The sequence below is a fragment of the Strigops habroptila genome, chromosome 7 (assembly GCF_004027225.2).
Source record: "Strigops habroptila isolate Jane chromosome 7, bStrHab1.2.pri, whole genome shotgun sequence".
NCBI classification, from domain to species: Eukaryota; Metazoa; Chordata; class Aves; order Psittaciformes; family Psittacidae; genus Strigops; species Strigops habroptila.
This window is the reverse complement of record NC_044283.2, coordinates 33,695,694-33,708,212: the sequence shown is the minus strand read 5'-3', so window position 1 is coordinate 33,708,212 and position 12,519 is coordinate 33,695,694.

Sequence of the window (12,519 nt, the reverse complement as noted above, 5' to 3'; positions counted from 1 at the left end):
ACTTGCGAATCGTATTCTGAAGCTTTGAACTTAGAAGAGATATTTCTGTACAAATTCCAGTGGAATACTCAGAGTAACAGTTACATTGCATCGAAGGAGTACTGTGGTACCTGGCCATGAGATTTCCTTTGTCCAGAGACTAGAATTGTAACTTCTTGTTGGAGATAAATATAATCCTTACTCAAATGGCAGGATTCCATCCGTAGTGCATTCCTCTCATTTTCAGTAGTCCAGAGGTGATTTTCTACTACAGAGTGTTCTTCAGTGAATTGTATAATGTCACTTTCATAGCTGGAAGCATCTCATTGGTATTCCTGCAGTTCGTTCTTAAGTAACTGATTTTCCTCCATGGCGTTTGTTACTGCTGTTGATAACCTCTTGCATTCTCTGTTTGCACTGGTCAAGCTAGACTTCAAAAGATCAATAGCTGCTTTTGCATTTCTGAGTTCAGTCATGAGTTTCTTTTCTGTGGAATCTTTATCTGCTTGGAGCTTCTCGAAGGCCTTCTGCAGCATCTGTTCATTATAAGAACATTCCCGCAGGGTCATTTCAAGGTTCAGTTTTTCGGCTTCCAAGGTTTGCAATAACTGACGATGAGTTTCCAGTTCAGATTTTGCCACAGTTTCTTTTTCTTTTATTTGTTGCATTTCACTCTGATTTCTTTCAAGCTCTTGCTCGAGGGAACTCTTTTCTTTTCTAAGCTCAGATATCTCTATCTTCAGTCTTTCCTTTGTTTCTTTTAAATCAAAGCATTTCTTTTGCCAGAACTTTCGGCTTCCACCAAGCCTCTCTCTTTCACAGGTAATCGCAGTCATCTTTTCTTCTTTCTGGTTCCTAATTTGAAAATCATGGCGTGTCTGTGTGAAATGTTGGTTTCCATTTTGGAGTTGATTCCTCTGTTTCTCAAGGATGTCTTTCAGGTTTTGGAGTTCTTTACATTTCCATAAGAAGTTCTTTGCTTCCTTAATCCATTCCTCATTACCATTTTGTGATTTAACCACCTGGATTTGCCCACTTTTCTTCAGCTAAATCATTCATTCGTGTAGTACATTTTGATATTTTTTCTTTTGAAGACTGTAAGGTAACAGTAAGAGGTTCCACTTTGTTCTTAAGAGCCAAGTTTTCCTTCAGGAGATGATGTACTGTTACTTGCGGATGCTCAGAATCTTTCAAGGACGTTTCGAATGCTTCTATTTTGCCATCATATTCAGATGCGACTTCGATTTTGCTGAACTTCTGATTTCCTGGCCTCAGTAACATTTCATTCAAAGTAGCCTCTTGTTCTTTTTCTGGTTTTAGTTGCTCTTCGTTATGAAGCATCAGTAGCTTATCTTTCATCATCTTGGAAAAAGAATGAACCTGGAATCTGTCACCTTCTCTGTGATTTGTTTTAAATTCAAAATTCATTACGTACATTTCTGCTTTGAGATTTTACTTTTTCACTGTACTCTGTACCCATTAAAAGAATGTAAACTATTGTCACAGGCCCTGTTTTGTTCACTACTGGGCATTGGGGCAGGCACAAAATACCAAGTAGGTGTCTGTCCTGGTTTCCTCTAGGATAGAGTTAATTTTCTTCCTAGTAGCTGGTGCAGTGCTGTGTTTTGGCTTTAGTCTAACACTGGTAACGCACCAATGTTTTCATTGTTGCTGAGCAGCACTTACCCTGACCAAGGACTTTTCAGTCTCTCATGCTCTGCCAGTGAGCAGGGGCACAGGAAGCCGGGAGGAAGCAGAGACAGGACACCTGACCCAAACTAGCCAAAGGGGTATTCCATACCACAGCACGTCATGCCCAGTATATAAACTGGGGGAAGTCACCAGGAAGGGACCGACCGCTGCTCAGGTTGGGCTGGGTATTGGTAAGTGGGTGATGAGCAATTGTATTGTGTGTCACTTGTGTTTATTTTTTGTTTCCTTTCCCCTTTTAGTTTTATATTCTCTCTTCTTGTTATTTCCCTTATTATCATTATTGTTAGTATGGTACTTCATTTTAGTTATTAAACTGTTCTTATCTCAGCCCGTGAGTTTTACATTCTTTCGATTCTCCTCCCCATCCTGCCTGGGCAGGGAGGAATGGGGGGGGAGGTAAGTGAGCAGCAGCGAGGTGCTGAGTTACCGGCTGGGTTTAAACCACAACAGTGTCTTACATTGATTAAGGGTATTTTCAGCAAAGGAGAGAGGACTTAAGGAGACTACAGTAGTTTGTCCTCGATTGCTTTTGTCATCCCGGTGCCCATGAAATAAGGGCAAACTTGAGTTCACACTACATAGAGACAGAAAAAAGGGTTTATGCAGCATTTCACAGGAGAGGGACAAAATGTATTCCCTGTACTCATTTCTCTCTTCTCTCCTTGACTCTGCCATGTCTCCCTACAGGAGACAATGCTTTGTATTGCATTCCATGCCCACTGAAGAGAATCCCAAGTAATTTGGACAAGATCAGGTAACAGTTTTACCTGTGCAGAAGAGAAACTGTGTTTTCATCCTAATGGGTGGGAGGAAATAGTATATATAATTCTGGCTAGGGTCCTGCTACCCTGAAAAATCTCAGGAAGACGGTGCTGGTTTTCTTTTTTAAATTCAGACTACCCACAGGTTATTTTCCAAAAATCCATGGCGCTCTCAAAACCCACGGTCCAGCTAAAAAGTAACTTGTTTGCAGGTAAAAATTGTTCCACATACCAGAGATGCATCACTTGGTGTGCAAGTCATCAGAATCTTGTCTGAGCTGCGTGGTGGAGTTTTTGTTTCAAATGTACTGCTATTTCGTACCCCGTGGATTTTAGACTGTACCTGAAAAGGTTGAGATTGTTTACAGAAAACCTAACTGTAGAAATACTCTATTTTCCAACAATATCCTACTACTCAAGAAGTTCTTGCTTAGGAAGGACAGACCAGATGGAACTGGCATATAGGAATATGGAATTGTTTATAACCAACAAAGTGTAAAGCTGAATGTCCTTCCAGCATCAGATGTTTAGCTTTTATCTAGAGAACCAGATAAAATGACAGCAGGAAAATGCTCCTGAAAAAGTGGCTTAGCATTTTGTGAAACACTGCAGTTTGCAAGAGTAGAACAGGTTCTGCTGACAGGGGCAGGACATGGAATTAACTTCTTTGACAACAAAGCTTCCTTGAGTTTATAGGGATAGAAATGAGAGAAAGATCTAGTCCTTCCCTTTTTTCCTAGCTCAGTTTTGGTTTTCCTCTGTTTTTCTGAAGTATTAAAAAGAGTTTTTAAAACTTCCCAAAAAATACTGTGCCTAAGAGCGAGCAAGAACCAAGAAGTGAAATTATCTTACCAGTTATTTTAAGACGGACAGATGGTTAACTGTATATTTAATGTACACAATCATCTAAGATTAGATCTTATTTAAAACTGTGTGGAGACCTCACAGCAGCCTTCCAATATCTGAAGGGGACCTACAAGGATGCTGGAGAGAGACTCTTCATCAGGGACTGTAGCGATAGGACAAGGCGTAATGAGTTCAAACTTACACAGGGGAGGTTCAGGTTAGATACAAGGAAGAAGTTCTTTACTGTGACGGTGGTGAGGCACTGGAATGGGTTGCCCAAAGAAGTTGTGGATGCCCCATCTATGGCAGTGTCCAAGGCCAGGTTGGATGGGGCTTTGAGTGACCTGGCCTAGTGGAAGGTGTCCCTGCCCATGGCAGGGGGGTTGGAATTAGATGATCTTAAGGTCCTTTTCAACCTAACCATCCTATGATTCTATGAAAACAACCATGGCAGTATCTAAAAATGCAGCACGAGGCTTTTGTATTTTAAAAGCATTTGTGTTCTATGTTTACTGTGTTAATATGCTCCAGGGTCTGTTGTGAAAATCTCTGAAATGATGCCAACTGTTGCTGAAGAATCTAAAATGTATAAAATAAGTATCAGAAAATAGGTAGGTGTTTTGTTGTTTTGTTTTAAATATTGAGTCAAACTAGTATATTTTCTATGTGGAAATGGTATTTCTTTTCCAGTCCCAGGATTGTTTTCACCTAGCCTGGGTCAATGGGAGTTGGTCAAATGCTTCTTTCACCATTCAGTAGCCTTTTAGAAACTTATCTGCACTATTGGAAGGATTTCAGCACAGTTCTTCACAGAGCTGCTCAGAGCACCATCACATCTGGCATTACTGATTTTACTGATATCTTTGTCTTTGCAGTGAGGCCAAATGTGCTCCTGTTAGAATTCCTACTCCAGTTCCACAGATGTGTACAGACTGTGGTGTACAGGTTGCACAACGTAAGAAAGCTGGACTGTCTCTGTGCTTAGTAATGGGAAACTCCAGTATTCTGCATTAACAGAAGTCATATTGTGCATAGAGCAGAATTTGTCTGGCTTTCCACTAGTTTTGCTTTGGGAGAAAATTCCAAAAATATAGAAGAGGAAGAAGAAAGGCAGGCAGAGAATACTGTACATTGTATACGTGAGTTATGCAACTATACTGATCTAATTCATATTAACCGCTTTGCATTTGCTGAGCAATGTAAAAGGGACTAGCTTTGAATTAGAGAAGTCCGTGAGTACGGAGAACTAACACTTCACCTGAGCAGCTCTTGAAGTAAGGCACCTGCCATTGTCAGTAGTGAGCCTGAGCTGCCCTGGTGCAGTCTGGTGCTGGCCACTTTGCCAGCAGTGTTTTGGCACTGGGCACATCCATCCACTGAAATAAATCCCCCCTATGGAAATCCTGCTAGCTCAGACTCTTTACACCAGTCCTCCTGCTCCCGTCTGCGGTCAGAATCAAACCCGCTTACTTCCAATGTTGTTTGCAGGTCAACTGGGTCTTCAGCTTCTCCTGTGTGATCATCTGCAAATAAAAATGACACTTCTACAATTAGCAGTGCCTGATGTCCACAGGAAGAGCGATTTCAGATCTGACAAGGGAAAACTAGGAGAACTCAGCCTTGTTACTGCGCCCGAGGAGGGACCAATGGCTCGTTGCTGCCCTGCCCTGGAGCCCTGGAGCAGCCCCAGGGTCACCTGCAGGAGGGAGGTCTCTGCGGAAGCAGCCCAGGCTCCAGGCAGGAGCTAGTCTCTCTTTGGCAGCTGGCAAAACGTGTACCTCGAGAGGCTTCTGCCGGCCGGCTGCCGGGGCTGGCGCCGGGGGAGGGCGACACAGCCCTTCATGCCGGCACCGGCTCTGCTCTGTGAGAGCTTCTCTCGCACCAACGCCAGTTACTCCGCAGGAGGCCGCTCCGGCCGCCCCGCACCGCCCCAGGGGTCCCTCTCGAGCTGGGGCGGGGTCGGCGCCGCGGTGTGGCCGCGGGTCAGCGCTGTGGCGCCGGGGGACGCGCGGGCCCTTCTGTGGCAGCGACACTGCCCCTCGGCTGCCCGCTCGCCCCAACGGTCTGGGGCCCGTACCGTTCTCCCCGCGGCGGCTTCCTCTGCCCTGAGCTCCCTCCGCGGTCCGCAGACCCCGCACGGTGGCGGGGGAAGGCCGAGAGCGAGTGCCCCGCGCCGGCTCTCCTACCCCGCCGCTGAGGGCCCGGGCCCGGCCGCCTGCCCAGAGCCAGCCCGGGCAGCCCTGAGGGGAGCGTGCCGGGGCGCCCAGGGCCGCCTCCTGCATGTCTCGCCTTTCTTTTGTTGCGGGTGCGGGGCTTTGGTGTTACTTTCTCTTGCACACAGCTCTGTGTTGTCACTCCTGGGGGGTTTGCTCTATAGCGCAGCCGCAGCTGTGGTACTTGTTTTTGTCATTTGCAGTTTAAAAGCGATGTTCTGCCACACGTTGTTTAAATTTGAATAGAGAAAGCAGATGAAATCTGGAATATGGGTGACTCGTTCAGCAATAGGAGATGTTGAAGAAATTTGAGTTCTTGAATATTCAGTCCTGGGGCTTGTCATTCTGTGTATGCTACAAGTTTAAATGTGTGCGTATGGCATCAGAAGGTTCTAGTTCCACTGGCTGGCAAAGAGATTGATGATGGTGCATTTGAACACCATTTTGGAAGGAGAGTTTGCAGTTACTCAGACAAAAGAGTTAAGTTGGGATCATGACTCTTGGTCCTTAAGAATGGCACAGCTGTAATACTCAAGGTTTTCTGACTCTCCAAGTAGTTGTAATGTGGTTTTGCAAAAGTACAAACTGAAACTGCTTTACACCTGTCAGGGGACAGCTGAAGAGTTTGGTGGCTGAAATTAGTCTGACAGTATTACACAATATCAACAAACATCAACCTTGTATTTAGCTACTTGCTTTCCAATGCATAAATTATGATTTATTTTTTTTTCTTCATCTTTGTGGCATCGTAAGGGGAAAAACAAGATTTGTCTTATGGTTGCGTTACATGAATAGAACACAATGAACAGAACACAAAATCTGTCACTGTAATCTGTCCCTTGCTTACAATTTCTGAGGCCTTTTTTGATCCTATTCTAAAATGAGGGACAACGTTGTCTCCAGAGGTGTTTCTTCAGTACTCTTCCGTGAACTAGGATCAGACTCTTTTACTGGGAGTCACTGATGGAGAAATTTGACCTTAAAGTCTTCTTAACAGTGAATGTTTTAGACTTTTGAATCAGGCATTTCAGCTTGTCCTTCACCCATGCTAGCAAATCAAGTATGACTTTTTTTCCAGTTGGGCTGTTCTGTCAAAAAAACCTTACAAAATATTTGTAAGTGTTAAAAGACTATATTATACCATGCAAGGTCTGGATGGTAGCAGGAGGCTTTGCTTCATGACAGTGCAAGAAGAAGAATGAACGAGTGATGCAAGAAAAAAAATCACCATTGGTATAAATGTAAAAATAATTGTCAGGCTCAGCTTGGTTCTGGTGCAAACCCTCCAAATTGTGGAAATTTGTCAGAATATTGCGTCTTCTTTGTCAGCGAAGAAAGAACCATGAAGACCAGTGAGTTCTGCCACTGATACATGTGGGAATTGACATACACAACACACAAAGTTCGTGTTACCAGGAGTCTATGTGTGAACCTCAGTAAGCGAGAGAGTAATGCCTGTGGTATGCTAGCAGTGTAAAGACCAAAGAAGGCTTTTAAATAATGAAGCTATAAATCTACCCTGAAGAAGAAGATTGGCTTGGAAGTTTCCTCCTGGAGTTCTGCTGCCTGTTTGCGCCATTGGGGGTGTGTGTGTGCTAGAGACTGTTGTTGGTACATCTGCATTGTGGATTTCTAAAAAGCCAGTAAGAACAGGAAGGACAACAACAAAAGCCTTCTGGAGTCGTCAGCCTCTGCAGTTGAACAAACACAATCAGCTGTTTGAAAACTGAAAATAAAGCAGCTTCCTAAATAGAGAGAAGCCTCCAGTCCCACATTTGAGACAAAGGGAGAATGGGTATGGAAGTCTTGACCTGAAGCCATGCATAATTCTTGGCCTGAAAACAGTACGATCGTTGTAAAACTCTGATGTAGCTGCTTCTCTGAAAGAAGAGCAGCACCTTGTTTTGTTTAGAAATAAAATGCACTGTGCACTTTATGTTATATAAACACATGCCCAGAAATCGACCCCTGAGAGGTCCTCTGTGTTCTTTCTCCTGCAAGAAAAACAGTGAAAAATGGATTTCTTGTGCAATGACCAGGAAGATTTTCCAGGGCAGAAAAAAGTGCCAGCAGTGAAGTGCTGCAGGAGATGGCAGAAAACAACAGTGGGCCATTAGGTAATTGGCTGCAAAGGAAGAAGGAGTTGTGACGGTTGAGTTCTGTGTTAGCAGTTGGTGGAGGTGCTTGTAGCTGTCCTTTCTTCTCTCATGAGCTCTTTTCCATAATATTTTAGTTATCTTTTGTTAAGATAGAGGCTCATCTAAATAAGAGCTCCAACACAACAAGCTTATCAAAAAGCACCCAAAACTGCAAGAGATGTGGAAGAAACTGTAAAGCAAGGACAGGAAGAGATAAAATAGAGCAGCATCTGAAAATTTCCAGAAACAGCAATGAATGGGTGGAATTCAGGAAGCACTGACAAGTAAAATGAGGACAGGAGTAGTCAGGATTCTGAGATACAGGATTTGTTTAGCAGCATGCAGCTACTTGAGTAAGGACAAGGCAATTAGTTATGAGATTGTATTAGTAAGTTTGAGGAATAATATAGTGCTTGGGGAATAAAAACCCACTTCTAAAAGGTATCAAGTTTATATGACAGATTTAAAATAGGAAGAATTCTATGAAGCATTTTTAACAATCTTGGGGCTGTTGAGCTAGCTTGGAAGAGCTGATAGAATCCATAATTTAGCCTCAAATTTTAATGGTGATCAGAGAGTGAAAAATGGGGAAAAAGTCTGGCAGAAGAAGCCTGAAGTTCACTTGAAAGATGGTATTTTGGAATTTGCTGGGCTTCATAAATTATCAGTAATTTATCATTATCATTCCCCACTGTTTGCCTTAAGAGCTTAGGGCTGCTGACTTGATTCCTTTTAAGCTGGGAATTGCTACAACAGGTGAATGTGATACCTAGTGTTAAAGGTTTTGGTGGGGAAAAAGTAAAGAGTTGTGAGGTGAAAGTATGTAATTGCTTGGTCACATCACTGGAAAATGGTTTCTGCTTTGTGGATAGGTGTTGAGCTAAGCAGGAAAAAGAAACCTTTGGAAGAGGTTGCTAATAGTCGGTGATGTGAAGCAGCATTTCATCTTGTAAGTCTTTCTTTTACCTCTTACAGGTGGTCATTTTAAGATGGAAGAGACATTCTCTGAAGATGAAGGTAAATTGTTTCTTCTTGAAGATCTGATTTGATGATGCTAAATAAGCAGGTATGATTAATGGCTAATAATTTGAATAAAATCAGAACTAGTATCCTTTTAAAAACTGATGCTAAATACATTCGCCACTTTTAAAAAGATTGCAAAAATACTGGTTTATTTTACGAAACACTTCAACATCATCTAATGCAAAACTAGAAAAATGGCAGGCATTACTATTTTGATACGAGGGTGCAAGAAGAGCCAAGGATTACTAGTGTTTTCCTTAATAGGTATTTGACATTGATTATCTCTTCCTTAAAGAAAGCTTTTAAAGAGAGTCAGCAACAGTATTCACTAACTGTTTATTAGTAAAAAAGAAGAGACATATCTGGAAACAGTCCATTGTTCTCATAACTTGCAGTATTAGATGCAACCAGTCTTGAGACTGCATGGCTCAGGTCTTTATAGTCCCATGAATCTTCTTAGGGAAATGCAGGCTAAATATGAACAGCTAATTAAATTTGTCTGTGTCCCTAATCAGGATACAAATGTTCGAATCAGCTACAAGGACAGCTGTCACCTCTTGATTATTGTGAGGCGATGAGTGGACATGTTCCAGGAACCTCTGAACAGGTGCAACCTAGACATGTTTATTAAAACATGATAGCAGTAAGTATAGAAGTATGTGAGGCATTGGGATCTGACAGGGTGATCACAGAGGCAGAATACATGAAATATTTGGAGATGTCAGTTCGGTTCTTTAACTTATTGAAGATATAAATTCAAAAGAGGATTCTGTTGTAACTATTACATTCTTCTACTCTACGAATTTAATTTTTACCATGTATACAGTATTCTCTGTTACTGGTACTTAAGATATAAGGTTAGACACCATGTTTGTTTGACCTTGGAATTTGGGGAAGAAAGAGAGTGTTCTACTTTCAGATTACTTCATTATCTTTTGTATTGTGGTGAGAATGCGAGTTTCAGCCCTTTCAGTATTCAGTATTCAGGAGGAGGTGGTGGTGGTGTTTTAGGAAATTTAATTGCTGTGAAAAGCCTTTGGCAAACAGCAATGAGATCCAGTGCAACACTGCAGTCTGAATGCCTCAAAGGTTTTGTCTTTTTCCTTACATGCCACAGTAGGACCATGATTGAGTTGACAGCTTATTATTTGCCCAGATGCTACCACTGTAAAACATATTTTACTCAATCCTTACTTCTGCCTAGAGCAGGACAATAGCTGATAACAATTTTTGCTAACAGACGACAAAAGCTACATCTGTGTTTAGGTATCACTTTCAAAGAACAGCTTTTATGTCACATGGTCATTAGAACTTCACACTTAATAAAGGGACTTACCTCATTAGCATTTCTGGGGACCTGTAAGGAAAGAGCACTGTATCTCAGTGCATCATTTCTGAAATGCTGCATTTTCATACCCTGTCAAAGGTGAGCATAGCTCTTGGTTCAGGAAGGCCAGTTATTAATAAGCAGTATATAGGAAGTATGTAGGAAAGGCAATTAATGGGGCTGTGTGGTGGATGTATTCATAGAGAAGAATGTCATAACAAGTCATAGTGAGAATGGAAAAGGATGCTTGAAGTATGAGTCAGAGAAGAAATAAGTGAACATTTTTAGAATTCTAACCCTGAATTAGGATCAAAGAATCTGCTGAAATCCATGAGATTGTGTAGTTCCAAATTAATTTATACTCAACTCAAGTGTAAAGAACTAGTCCTGTTAACACAGTGCAGGATCCTTACCTCATCTCCCATTTTTTGAATTCATTTATGTTTAGGGAAGAGATGAATTGTTACGAGCCAGCCAGCAACTGGATCGACTGCTAAAAGATCTTGCTGGTGTCTTGGTGTATGACTAATTTTTACACATTTTACTCTGTCTGTTTTTTCTTTCTGCTGAACAGTTAGCTGTGCCTGTTCCTCTCACTTTGTAATTCTTACAGCTTCTTTACTTCAACCTCAGTCCACCAACCTTATGTGAAAAAATGCAGAAGAACAAAATGTTTATAAATTATTATGCCATTTATCCTTCGTATTTTGTCTTTTCCTTTCCATACTGTAACTGGCTAGTCTGCTTAGTCTGGATTTTAAACTGTGAGCTGCCTATTATTTCTTATTCTCTATATAGCAGCTACTACAGTTGGGCCATCTCTGCTGCTGAGTGTTCTTGTAATATATGCTTTCTTATAAATAATAAGGTAGACAGCAGAAGAATCTCACTTTGAAACAGTTATACTTTTCACCTCATACATTCTACTTGCGTATGGTTTTGATTTACTTGCTCAAAGAGGTGCAAGAGATCTAGAGCAGTGACCAGGAGCTCTCTGTAAAAGTTACTGTGATTTGGAAGGTGAAGGTATTCTTGCAGTGAAAGTAAAACAAAATTGAGGGAATTTGCAAAAGTAAAATGGTAGAAAGGGGTGCATGACAGTCATTTCCATGAATGCAATTCATGGAAAATATTAGAACACTGACTGCAAAGCTGGTGCTTGGTAAACTTAGATTCCTTTCTATATGCAAATGGACTGAATTTCTGTGCCTTGTGGCAGGAATGTAAGGTGTTGCTACTGAAACCCTAAAAGTTTTGCTTAAAATCATAGAATCATAGAATGGTTAGGATTGGAAGGGACCTTAAAGATCATCTACCTGCCACAGGCAGGAACACCTTTCGCTAGACCAGATTGCTCCAAGCCCTGTCCAACCTGGCCTTGAACACTTTAACACTTCCAGGGATGGGGCATCCACAACTTCTCTGGGCAACCTGTGCCATTGTCTCACCACCCTCACAGTAAAGGTGTAAAAGAATTTCTTCCTAACATATCTATTCCTAATAAATAAATCTACCCTCTTTAAGTTTAAAGCCATTACTCCTTGTTCTATCACTACATTACCTTGTAAAAAGTCTCTCTCCAGATTTCCTGTAGGCCCCTTTTAGGTACCGGGTGACTGATATAAAGTCGCCCCAGAGCCTTCTCTTCTTCAGGCTGAACAACTCCAACTCTCTCAGCCTGTCTCCATGGGAGAGGTGCTCCAGCCCCCTGAGCGTCTTCGTAGCCATCCTCTGGACCTGCTCCAACAGCTCCATATCCCTCTTGTGCTGGGGCCCCAGAGCTGAACGCAATACTACAGGTGAGGTCTCACAAGAGCAGAGTAGAGGGGCAGAATCACCTCCTTTTGACCTGCTGGTCACGCTCCTTCTGGTGCAGCCCAGGATACAGTTGGTTTCTGGGTTGCAAGCGCGCACTGAAGCCAGCTCATGTTGAGCTTCTCATCAACCAACACCGCCAAATCCTTCTCCTCAGGGCTGCTCTCAATCCATTCTCCCCCAGCCTGTATTTGTGCCTGGGATTGCCCTGACCCAGGTGTAGGACCTTACACTTGGCCTTGTTGAACTTCGTGAGGTTGGCACAGGCCCAACCTCTCAAGTGTGTCAAGGTCCCTCTGGATGGCATCCCTTCTCTCCAGCACTCCCTTTGGTTGTCAACCAAACCACATATCTTAGTGTCATCAGCAAACTTGCAGAGGGTGCATTCAAATGCTGCTCTTTGTGGTAATAAGGAAACTTGGTTTTGACCTGAATATGCTAAGACAATTTGGCTGCATGGTTTTTTTGGTTTGTTTTTTGGTTTTTGTTTTTGGTGGTTTTTTTTTGGGTTTGTTTTTTTTTTGGGTTTGTTTTTTTTTTTGCCATTGAACATATTATTGTTCCAGTCATACCTCTTTAAATACTCTTTAGTCTATCTGGTCTAACTAATATTTTAACTTTTTATAGGCTGCTGGTTTAGCAGTATAGTTAAAAACTTCTTAAGAATATACTAAAAAGATTTTTTTTTAAAAATCATTATATAG